The sequence below is a fragment of the Myotis davidii genome, unplaced genomic scaffold, assembly GCF_000327345.1.
Source record: "Myotis davidii unplaced genomic scaffold, ASM32734v1 scaffold196, whole genome shotgun sequence".
Lineage (NCBI taxonomy): Eukaryota > Metazoa > Chordata > Mammalia > Chiroptera > Vespertilionidae > Myotis > Myotis davidii.
Genome location: NW_006288258.1, coordinates 3,086,230 through 3,097,014, shown reverse-complemented (window position 1 = coordinate 3,097,014; position 10,785 = coordinate 3,086,230).

The following is a 10,785-nucleotide window of genomic DNA, read 5'->3' as shown; positions in this document are numbered from 1 at the left end:
CAGCCTGATTTCCCACAAGGTTCTCGTTAGAAGGGTGCTTAATAAGGCTGACCAGCAGCACACCTTATGATGAAGCACAAAGAAGCCAGGCTCTGTGTGGATCACTCTCTCAGTCCCCTCAATTTCTCATCTTAAACTACCTAGTTCCTGACACGGTTTCCAAATGGGAAAAGGGGGGAGGGGGGTGGGAGAAGGGGAAGATGAAAAAAGTATTTGTTATATTTAAAAATGGGGGAAGGGGAAAGACCTATGTCTATGTTCACCTCATTCAACTTCCTTGAGTGATGGCTCTATGATGTTGTTTAAATAGATAATACATGGATATTTGCATAGTGAGTACAAATACTGTTCATAACAAGGGCATAACTAGAAAGACAGGTGGACTTGCAAGGGCAAATAATGTCATCTAAGTGACAGATCAAAAATATAATATTAAAGAGCTTATAGCATTTATAAAGGTCTTCTGAGCATTCAACTCCAGTAGCAAAACATCCACATGAAAAGCCCTTAATTTACAAATCTTATTATTCTTACACAGCTGCTAAAAATAGTGTGCAGATATGTATTTATATTTATTTTATTCTTCAAAATCTAAGGATATAAGAAATCTTGTAAAAAAAAAAATCAGACAGGAACTTGATAGACTTTTCCCTCCAAAGAGGGAAATTTCTTGGTATAAAGCTCCCAAATGTATCTTCTATTTCTTTGGTCTTCACTATTTATAAATTCACAGCAAAATTAAAACAAGTAGAAAGATGGGGGTTAAGGAGTAGTCAAGGAGAAAGACAGTTCCAAAATGAGGTTTTCTTCTCTGCAGTTTTCTGTATTTCACTTGTTTTGCTCTTTCCTGAAGACTGAAATTGAGCTACTGGAAGGTGATGTGAAGAATCTTCTATTGCTTCAGTAGAGAAGTCATTTATTATTTTGGACCCATATCCATCATTATTCAATAATTTAAAAGGCCACAGGAATCTAACATGGGCAGCGGCCGAGCTACAGCTAGGCACGCGACACCGCGGTGTCTGAGGACGCGTCCTCGGCTTCCTGATCCCACAGAGCTAGAGAGCCCACAACCATAACAAAGCTCTTCCCAAAATGGCTGCCCGGCCCACATTGCCAGCCCTGCTTTTAATTATTTTTTTTAAAGTATATTTTTATCAATTTTTAGATAGAGAGGAAGAGAGAGAGAGAGAGAAACATCAATGAGAGAGAAACATCAATCAGCTGCCTCCTGTACAACCCCCACTGGGGATCAAGCCCACAACTCAGACCTCTTGGTGCATGGTTCAATGCTCAACCATTGAGCCACACTGGCTGGGCTAATTCTTTTTGGTATATGTGCAGAAGTGCATATATGATAGATCACATATTAATTCTGATTTTAATTTTTTAAAAACTGTCATACTGTTTTTCATAGTGACTGTACCATTTTATATTCTCACCAGCAGTACATACACATTCCAATTTTATTGTATCTTCATCAATACTTCTTTGTTGTTGTTTTTTAATAGTAGCTAGCTTAATGGCCATGCTGAAATTCCAGTTTTGATAAGTGAGTAGGAGATGGAAGGGCTAAGATTAACCAGGTTATAAAGCATTCCCATATACTTGCATGAGACTTCTCTGGGTTGAGCCACACTTATGAACCAGGAGGTTATGTTTCAATTCCTGGTCAGGGCACATGTCCAGGTTGCGGGCTCCATCCCCAGTGTGGGGCATGTAGGAGGCAGCCAATTAATGATTCTCTCTCATCATTACTGTTTCTACCTCCCTCTCTCCTTCTCCCTTCTTCTCTGAAATCAATAAAAATATATATTTTTAAAAACAGCACTTACTGGCCATAGCCGGTTTAGCTCAGTGGATAGAGCGTCAGCCCTCAGAATGAAGGGTCCCGAGTTCGATTCCAGTCAAGAGCATGTACCTCAGTTGCAAGTCTGTGTGGAAGAAAACTAATCCATGTGTTTTTTTCACATTGATGTTTCTCTCTGTGTGTCTCTCCCTCTCCCTTCCACTCTAAAAATCAATGGAAAAATATCCTCAGGGTAAGGATTAACAACAACAACTTATTGGTTACCCTTGCTCCAACTGGAGAGGAAGTATACACAAAGCCTGCAAAGGATGGCAAGGCTTTCCCTGCCAAGTACAAGAAGAGAAGAGAGTCAGAGAGAATTTCATGCACAGTACTCCCTACCTGCACCACACACTTGGCATACAAATGTTCCAGATGACCCTGAGATACGGTTAGTGTTTCACTGTTTTGCACAGTTTCACTATGGAATTGCCTGACAGAAGCAGATAAGCCACAGAAGGAAGAGTGGGAGGGATCTCTTCAGGAACTGGGCAATAGAATGGGGGAAACATGTATGGCTAACACTGACCAAAGGTAAAAATTAAAAGGATGAGATTGGAAGTGAAACCTAGGAAAACTGACTTGCTTCTGCATTGCCAGCCCAAGATAATCACCAACAGAACGTAAAATCAGTTCTTTGGGCTACTGCTCACTTCCCTTTCTCAAGTGCAGATGTCCTTGCTCTTCCTCCCCCAGGGCCTGGGATGGTCTGCTACTCTCCGACTGCCCACAGCCCCCTTCTGCAGGGTTTCACCCACCCGACATTCTCTCTTAGTTAAGCATTCAAAAAAATATTTATTGGGTACCGAAAACCATGGATGTCAAACTTGATAACTTCAAATTGTTAACATTTAAAAATAAAATTGTGTTCAAAGCAAAATGAATGTCTTCCATAATGGTATACTAGTACCAAGGACAGAACAATGGAATCGGTCTGCCCCAGGTGCAAGCAATTCGTCATAGCCTGTAGAGAATTTAAAAAATTTTAAATAATAAACTAAAATAAATAATAAACTCAAAGGTGCACTGCTTTTTATTTTCCCCATGCTCCGTCAACTCTAAACAATGTCAATGATAAAATACTCCTCCCACCCAAAATATCTTTTGTTGGTCCAATTTCCAAACAATTGCTGTGGTTACTATTGAATTTTAATAACACATATATCATCTTCAAATATATAAAGAATATATTATTCTTTAACAAACATTGTATTAAACATGGAAGTCAAGTCAAAGAACTCCCATTTCTTCAGAGACTCAGCTGTCTACATTCATTTTGAGAGTAAACTCAGAATGACTCAGAATCCTTTGAGCTTGCCTAGGGGCAGTTATGTCTCCAACCTTTAGGGAATGGCAGCTTTAAAAGTATAAAACAATGGATTCAAAGCAAACAATAATTGTGAAGAAAAAAAGGTAAACTTCAGTTACTTCAATTCTGCCTCTGGATATAATAGAACAGTACTGTACATGATAGTATAAAATAGTTTCCCTTCTCTCAAGAAATCATAAATGTATTGTATGTATTTATATATGTGTGTGTATATATATATGCAGCTAAAATATTTTTGTTCTTTAACATGTTTTATTTTTATTTGCATGATTATATACTATGTTAAATGTAATTAAATTCTGTCTGTTTCTGGCTGTTATTTTTATTCACTTCCTATCACAATTATTACTGAAATACATTTTTCATCTGTAGTTTATTAAAAATAATCAGTGCTAGGTGTCAAAAATATTAGACACATGACAGCTCTTACTACCTTTTTCTGATTTGTGCATGACTCATGCTTCAATTATCCAACAAAGCACCTGATGTCTACCAGGCACTGGGCTCAGCTGTGGACTACAAGGACCAATAAAACACAGATCAAGCCTTGAGGTTAGTGTCTCTGGGACTGTCAAATTAGAAAGGCCCAGGATATGGCTAGCGTATGCAGCTGAACTGAACATACTGATCCAAGTCTAACTTACTTGGGAATGAATTCTAGACAACCCAAGACTAAGTCGATCAAGGTGCTTATTTCATTCATGTTTCCATAAATGAGAGGGAGGCCTGATGTTTTTATACCTACTTAAAAAGGCACTTAGGAACCTTTTCTAATCCAGTTCTGTGATTATGTTTAAGAAATGCCCACCATCCTTTTGTTACGTCAATAAACACACAATAAATAAAGTAGCTTTATGCACATCAAACATGAATAGACCCAATTCCCATAATTATTATGAGTATTCTTTGTTGGAAGATGGAAAGATATAGAGAGTTTCCTGTGGTTCCCTGCTATCTTGATGATGAGAAAAGATGAGAGAAGTAATAAGCCTAAAATAAAATAGTTTGAGGACACATAGAGCGAAAGGGTAGGGGAAATTTTCAATGTATTTTTATTTTTTCCATGCATCTCTCTCTCTCTCTCTCTCTCTCTCTCTCTCTCTCTCTCTCTCTCTCTCTCTCTCACACACACACACACACACACACACACACACACACACACACACACGCCTCGCTCCTTAAGGAAATCAGAATGGCCTCAATTCTTTAGAAGAAAGAATCATCCAACTGAATGTAAAATACAGGAGGGTTGATTACTGCTGAGCAATTAAGGACTAAGCATTTTCTCTTTGGAACAATCTTCTCTAGCTGTGATTAACATGAGACTCCCATATGCTCACTTTCTTTCTACCTTCCTTTCTTTCTTTCTTTCTTTCTTTCTTTTTTCTTAATGGACTTTGGCAGAGGTTTCATTTTCTATCAAATAGTGCACCTTGCAACCTTCTGTGAAGAACTATACAGGTGGTCCAAGGGGTAATGAAACGAAATTGAGCAAAAGAAATTTTAGGTTGAAAATCATAGAAAAAATATACCTGCAGCTAGTCCCATAATTCTGTGGAATAATCTCTCAGGGCAACCAAACCGGTAATGGCCCCATCACTTGTATAACTCTAAATGAGGATGAAAAAAAATATTTGGGAGCATTTTATAAGGAACCAACCTGTATTGGAAAAAGACAGATAAAATGACCTAATTTTCCGTCTGTAATTTTTATGATTCTGCCTTGAAAGGCCTCTTCAAACAGAGTATCTGACAATTTGGGTACGCAAGACAAAAACACACAAAAATGCTATTTGGCCAACTCTTCAAGGCAAGAGTCAAAGAACTTCAAAGGAAAATATTTTTGACAATAAAAATCATACTTGCCTGGCCGGTGTGGCTCAGTGGTTGAGGGTCAACCTTTGAACCAGGAAGTCACGGTTCGATTCCAGGTCAGGGCACATGCCCAGGTTGCAGGATCGATCCCCAGTGTGGGGCATGCAGGAGCAGCTAATCAATGATTCTCTGTCATTAATGATGTTTCTCTCCCTCTACCTTTCTCTCTGAAATCAGTAAAATATATATATATATTTAAATCAGACTTAAAATTATGATAAATTACGCATACTTATTTCATATGCATTTATGTACTTAGCCTATATAATAAAAGCATAATATGCAAATCGACCGAAGGGCCGAACAGTGGAATGACCATCCGGATGACTGTCCAGGACCACTTTATGACACCCACTGGTGCCAGGCCAGCCAATGTGGGTACAGGGGCCCAGCCATCGCCCCATGATTGTCCCACAGAGAAAGGCCTAGGACACTGGCTGGCAGGGTGATCAATCAGGGGGCTCCACAATTGCTCCAAAGAGAGAAGCCCAGGCCACTAGCTGGCAGGCTGTGGTGGGTGGGCAGTCTCGGGTGCCAGAGGGAAATACAGGAAATCAACCAGAGAATATTCAAATAGTCACAATGTGTGTAACATTTTAAACATTTTCTTCCTTTTTTAAACAAATGCTGAGCAAAGTTTCCTGTGTTTTAAAAGCAACATCAATGAACTCTAAAAATCGCAAGTCCCACATACTTACAATCCCTTCTCTTCATACTTAACTTCCCTGGCTTTCTGAGGTTTCCAGGGCTTTAAAGAAGGGCTGTAGAGCCCTTCTACGTATTTATGTTTAAAATCCTGTCTTCAGCCCATTGGTGTGGCTCAATGGTTGAGCGTCGACCCGGGAACCAATAGATCATGGTTCGATTCCCATGACACATGCCTGGGTTGTAGACTCGATCCCCAGAAGGGCGCGTGCAGGAGGTAGCCGATTGATGATGTTTCTCTCTCATCAATGTTTTTTATCTCTCTATCCCTCTCCCTTCCTCTCTCTAAAAAATCAGTAAAAACATATTTTTTAAAATCCCGTCTTCATGAAGCAGATATAAAGTAATATCAGCCATTACTATTAATAACTTGCTCCTTTGAATTCCTACTGTATGTAGAGAAATTAAGTAACAAGAGGTAAGAAACCTATTTGTTGTTCTTGAGAGGCTTACAAATTAGGTGGAAAGGGATTGTGTAATGCTTAAAACATAAATAATCATACAATGTTATCTATTTCCCTTATCTATAAAATGGAAGTAACAGTATTTGCCTTGTGGTAAGGATTAGGAGTGATTATTGCAAAGCACTCAGCACAGTCTTTGGCACACAGAAGTGTTATATCAAAGGTTATTGTCATTGTAGGAGAATGGCCAGATAAGTTTTTAAAATAAAGTCCAGCTCAAAAGTGGGGAGACGCAGAGGTCAGGGGAAGGTGAGGCAGTCTGTGGCAACCCAAGAAAGTTTCTAGGGCAAAGCAGAACTTAAACCAGGCCTTGTAAAATGAGGAATACCAGCCAGAAAGCAAAAAAGTCCCTGTTCACTTCCAGAAATGGCCATTGGCAGGACTATCTGAGGCGATGACACATTCTTTCAAACTTCTTTCTTGAGTGAGCTTATGGCCTGATTTCCTGTATCTTTTAAACCTGTTTTTCCAGGTAAGGGTAAACATCAGAGCATTCGCTTCTTTACAGTTTAGTCCTAATCCAATTTTGTTCCATTTCAAACTCCTTTACAGCCTATCCCAGGAGCACTCACCAGTCAATACTTCCTGAAAAATACCTGTGGTGCTACCCGAAGACCCTCGGAGAACCACAGGAAATAGGATTTCAGAGTGGACTTAAGCCACATTTCAACATAAGTCAAAGCTAACCAGGTGATTCCTTTCTAGTCATTATGGACCAGTGACAGCCCCACACCCTCTGAGTCAATGGGAAGTCATTTCTTCACTCACTTTTGGGAAATACTGCCAGTGATTCAGCACCACAGGCTGGTTCACTGGGATGTCATAAGGGGTATTTCCCACAGCAGCCGCCCCACCTCCTCAGTGAGAGGCAAGTTTCCCACGCCCCAGTGTTACCCATGAGCACCTCTGCTATGATAGGAGAGTGTCAGAGGGTCAAGAGCAGTTTCTCCTTTATCAACATTATTGAGATTCTAAAATTCTAGAAGGTTCTTTCAGTAAAATTGTATAATTTATTATCCACGCTGGGAACTATTTGAGAATAAAATGTGTCACTATTAATAACTGTGCTGGAATGGCAGATGTAAACGGAGAATGTTCCAGGCAAATTGGGTATGTGTTCATCCTCTCTCATGGTCTTGGGGCCCTGTTTTCTTTTTTTTAATTAAATTTATTGGGGTGGTATTAGTCAACATGAACATATAGGTTTCAGGTGTGGGTTCTATGTTAGGGCCCTGTTTTCTAAGAGTAAAGACATCCTTCAAGCATTTATTAGACACCTACTCTGGCCCAGACACTATAATGTAGCCTAAAAATACCATACTAACTGCCTTTGGCCTAGAGGGCTCAGACTGGTGGGAAAACAAACACATAAATAGGCATTTGTAAAACACCATAGAGATCAAACTACCTGATCTGGGGAGGACCTAAGGCAGCTTGGGGAGTAATATAAGATTTCCTGAAAGAAATGTTGATCTTCCTATAGGCAATGAAGAAAAGTAACTGAATTCTAGGCTGTCATTGAAAAAGAAAAATCTATATATATAAAAGCCCAGCAACCTGAATGGTGGAATGACCAGAACGACCAAAACGACCGGAGGCTATGATGGGCACTACAGCAGCCAACCAGCCTGATCTAGGCCCTGATCAGCCCCCTCTCCCTAGTTGGCCCCACCCCAATTTGGCCCCCAACACTCCAATCAGGCACAGGGCCAGCCAGCCAACTACCCGCAGCCCCTCCCCCTGTCAGATCGGCCCAATGGGCCCCTATCGGGGCAGGCCAGCCTGATCTCATCCATGCACGAATTCATGCACTGGGCCTCTAGTACCTAATATTTATCAACCACTTGCTATGTATTAGGTCGCTTTAAAAGATATCTCATTTAACTCATACTTATAGTACTTCCATTTTACAGGTAAAGAAAAAAAGCATGGAAATAGTAATTTCCAAGGTATGAAAGTTTTAAAGCAGTGAAAGCATCTATGTTCTCATTCCTTGAATTTTGCTTTGACCAAGAGTACAGTGGAAGGGACACTGTGACTTCCGAGGCCAGGTCATAAAAGGCCAAGGAGCTTCCACTTGGTTTACTAGAACACATGTATTGGATACCTGAGCTGCAGCAAAATGCCCAACTATCTGGAGATTGCGATGCTGGAGTGGCCACACAGAGGTACTCTGGTCAACAATCCCAGTTGAGCCCATCCTTCAGCCATCCCACCCAGGAACCAGACATGCAAATCATCTTGGAAGTGGATCCTCCAGACCCAGCAGAGAAGAACTGTTCCCACTGGCCCTTTCCTGACTCTAGACCCTCAGAATTTGTGGTCTTAAAATCATTATTGTTTTGTACCACTAAGTTTTGGGTGGGTTCTTTCACTATAATAGTAAATGTATCAAAAAAAAACACATGCCTAAGCAGATGATAAAAAAAATTCAAATCCAGATAATATGGCATCAAAAAAATGATTCTTAATTGTTGCTTCCCAGCAAGTTTTTTTTTTAATACATACAAGTACCTGTGGTAGCTGACATAGAAAGTTCAGTGAAGAAAATGACTAGAGATGGATTTGGAGAGAAAAGAAGAATCCACTAGGTTATACAGGCTATCCCCCAAAATTTATACACACTTTAATAGCTGATAGCTCAATTTTGAAAATGAAACGTATTTTCCTAATTACTGCCTTTATAATTATTCAAAGGGTGTATATACATTTTTGGGGTCACCCTATAAAAAATGTTAGAAAACACATTACAGAGTTTGGAGCAGTAGGAAGCCATGAGAAAGTTTACAGCAGTAGAATGTTGTACTCAGCTTTGTGTTTTAGAGGGATCACTCTGGAGTTTATGTGAAAGATACTGAGAGGAACAAGATTGTCGGCATTTAGGAGCCTATTAAAGCAATTCAAGTAAGAAAGAAATCAATGGCAGTGGCAGAACAGATGAGGAAGGCAGATGAAATCAAGAAATAGCAGGTAAACAGAGGACCATTGTTGAACATTATATCTACATGAGTTATAAAAGTTCTTGGAACTGTTTTCGCAACTTTTCTTTAAGTTTGAAATAATATTTTTTTAAAAGCTCAAAGAAAAGTTTAAAAAATTAGGGGAAGAAATTTACAAATCTTATAGAGAGGGGGGTCCCTAATTCTTTAAATGGCATATTTTGCCAGCCAATCTGGGAAAGGGTGGAAATTATTGTTTGCATCTGTCAAAAAGCTTCCTTCATAACAGGAGCTAAAATAAAAGGGCTTTAACTCATTATTTAAATATATATATATATTAGCCTGTTATAATAATGTTACGGTCATAAGGAAACTCCTCTAATGTGTGGAAATGATTAAGGTCCCTAGCTCGTTTGGCTCAGTGGATAGAGTGTCAGCCCGTGGACTGGAGGGTCCCAGGTTCAATTCCAATCAAGGGCACATCTCAGGTTGTGGACTCAATTCCCAGTAGAGGGTGTGCAGGAGGCAGCCAATCAATGATTCTCTCTCATCATTGATATTTCTATCTCTCTCTCCCTCTCCCTTCCTCTCTGAAATCAATAAAAAAAATTTAAAAAAAGATTAAAGACTTTCATAGGTATCAAACTCTATGCAGTTTTGACTCACAGATATCATTGGCATTTGAATTCATTTTTTAAAAAAAAGAAAGAAAAGTTAATGGTTTTCAAATCTTCCCAGAGTTTTGGGGAGATGATTCAAGTGTTTTACATATGTTGAGTTCAAATTTTATTATAAAATTATACCTTCTAATAAATAAACAGAAAATTTAAAAATACAAAAATACATCAACAGCATATAAAAATTATAATTTAAAAAGAAAATATACACTACACTGAAATATGCTCTATACTGAATAGGAAGCCACCAATATGTTAGCATAGCCATCTCTATAGAAATATTTGAATGTGTCATTTATTAATAAGGTATAGCGCTGAATTTTCTCTTTTAATTCAGGACAGATTCTGTCTGCATAGCTAAAACTGTAAATTCAGATTCTAATCCTTATCAGCAAGAACTGTAACTTTTATTGAATCAATTCTATTTTTCAAATAAAAATATAGAAGTAATTTGAATAATAAAACTGATTTAACCCTGCAATTTTCTTTCCTAACTCTTGATTTTGAACACCAACATTCTTAGACAGTTGGTTAGCATGATTGACTTTATAATAAGCAAATACTATGAATTAACCTCACAAACAAGCATATTTGTTTTTATCTATTCTATATGCTGATTTTTTCCAACAGATGTCTAAGAAAGAAAAGAGTTTTGCTTTAAAAAAAAAAAGAAACAAATAAAAAACATTGAAAATCACTTGTGTAAGATATTGTTTTAAATTAAATCATGGGACAAGATATATTTCTTCTTTCATTTTGCTAGATAATCAGTAAAAACAAAATATAAAGGCAGCTCACCCTAGAGAAGTGTGCCCCTAATCCTTTAAATGGATGGGAATGACTGACAAGGAAACACAATTGTATGTCAATTGATGCCTTTAGCTCTTTTGTGATACAAAAACCTGCATTGTTTACATCATGCAATCCAAGTGGAGTAGCTGTAAAC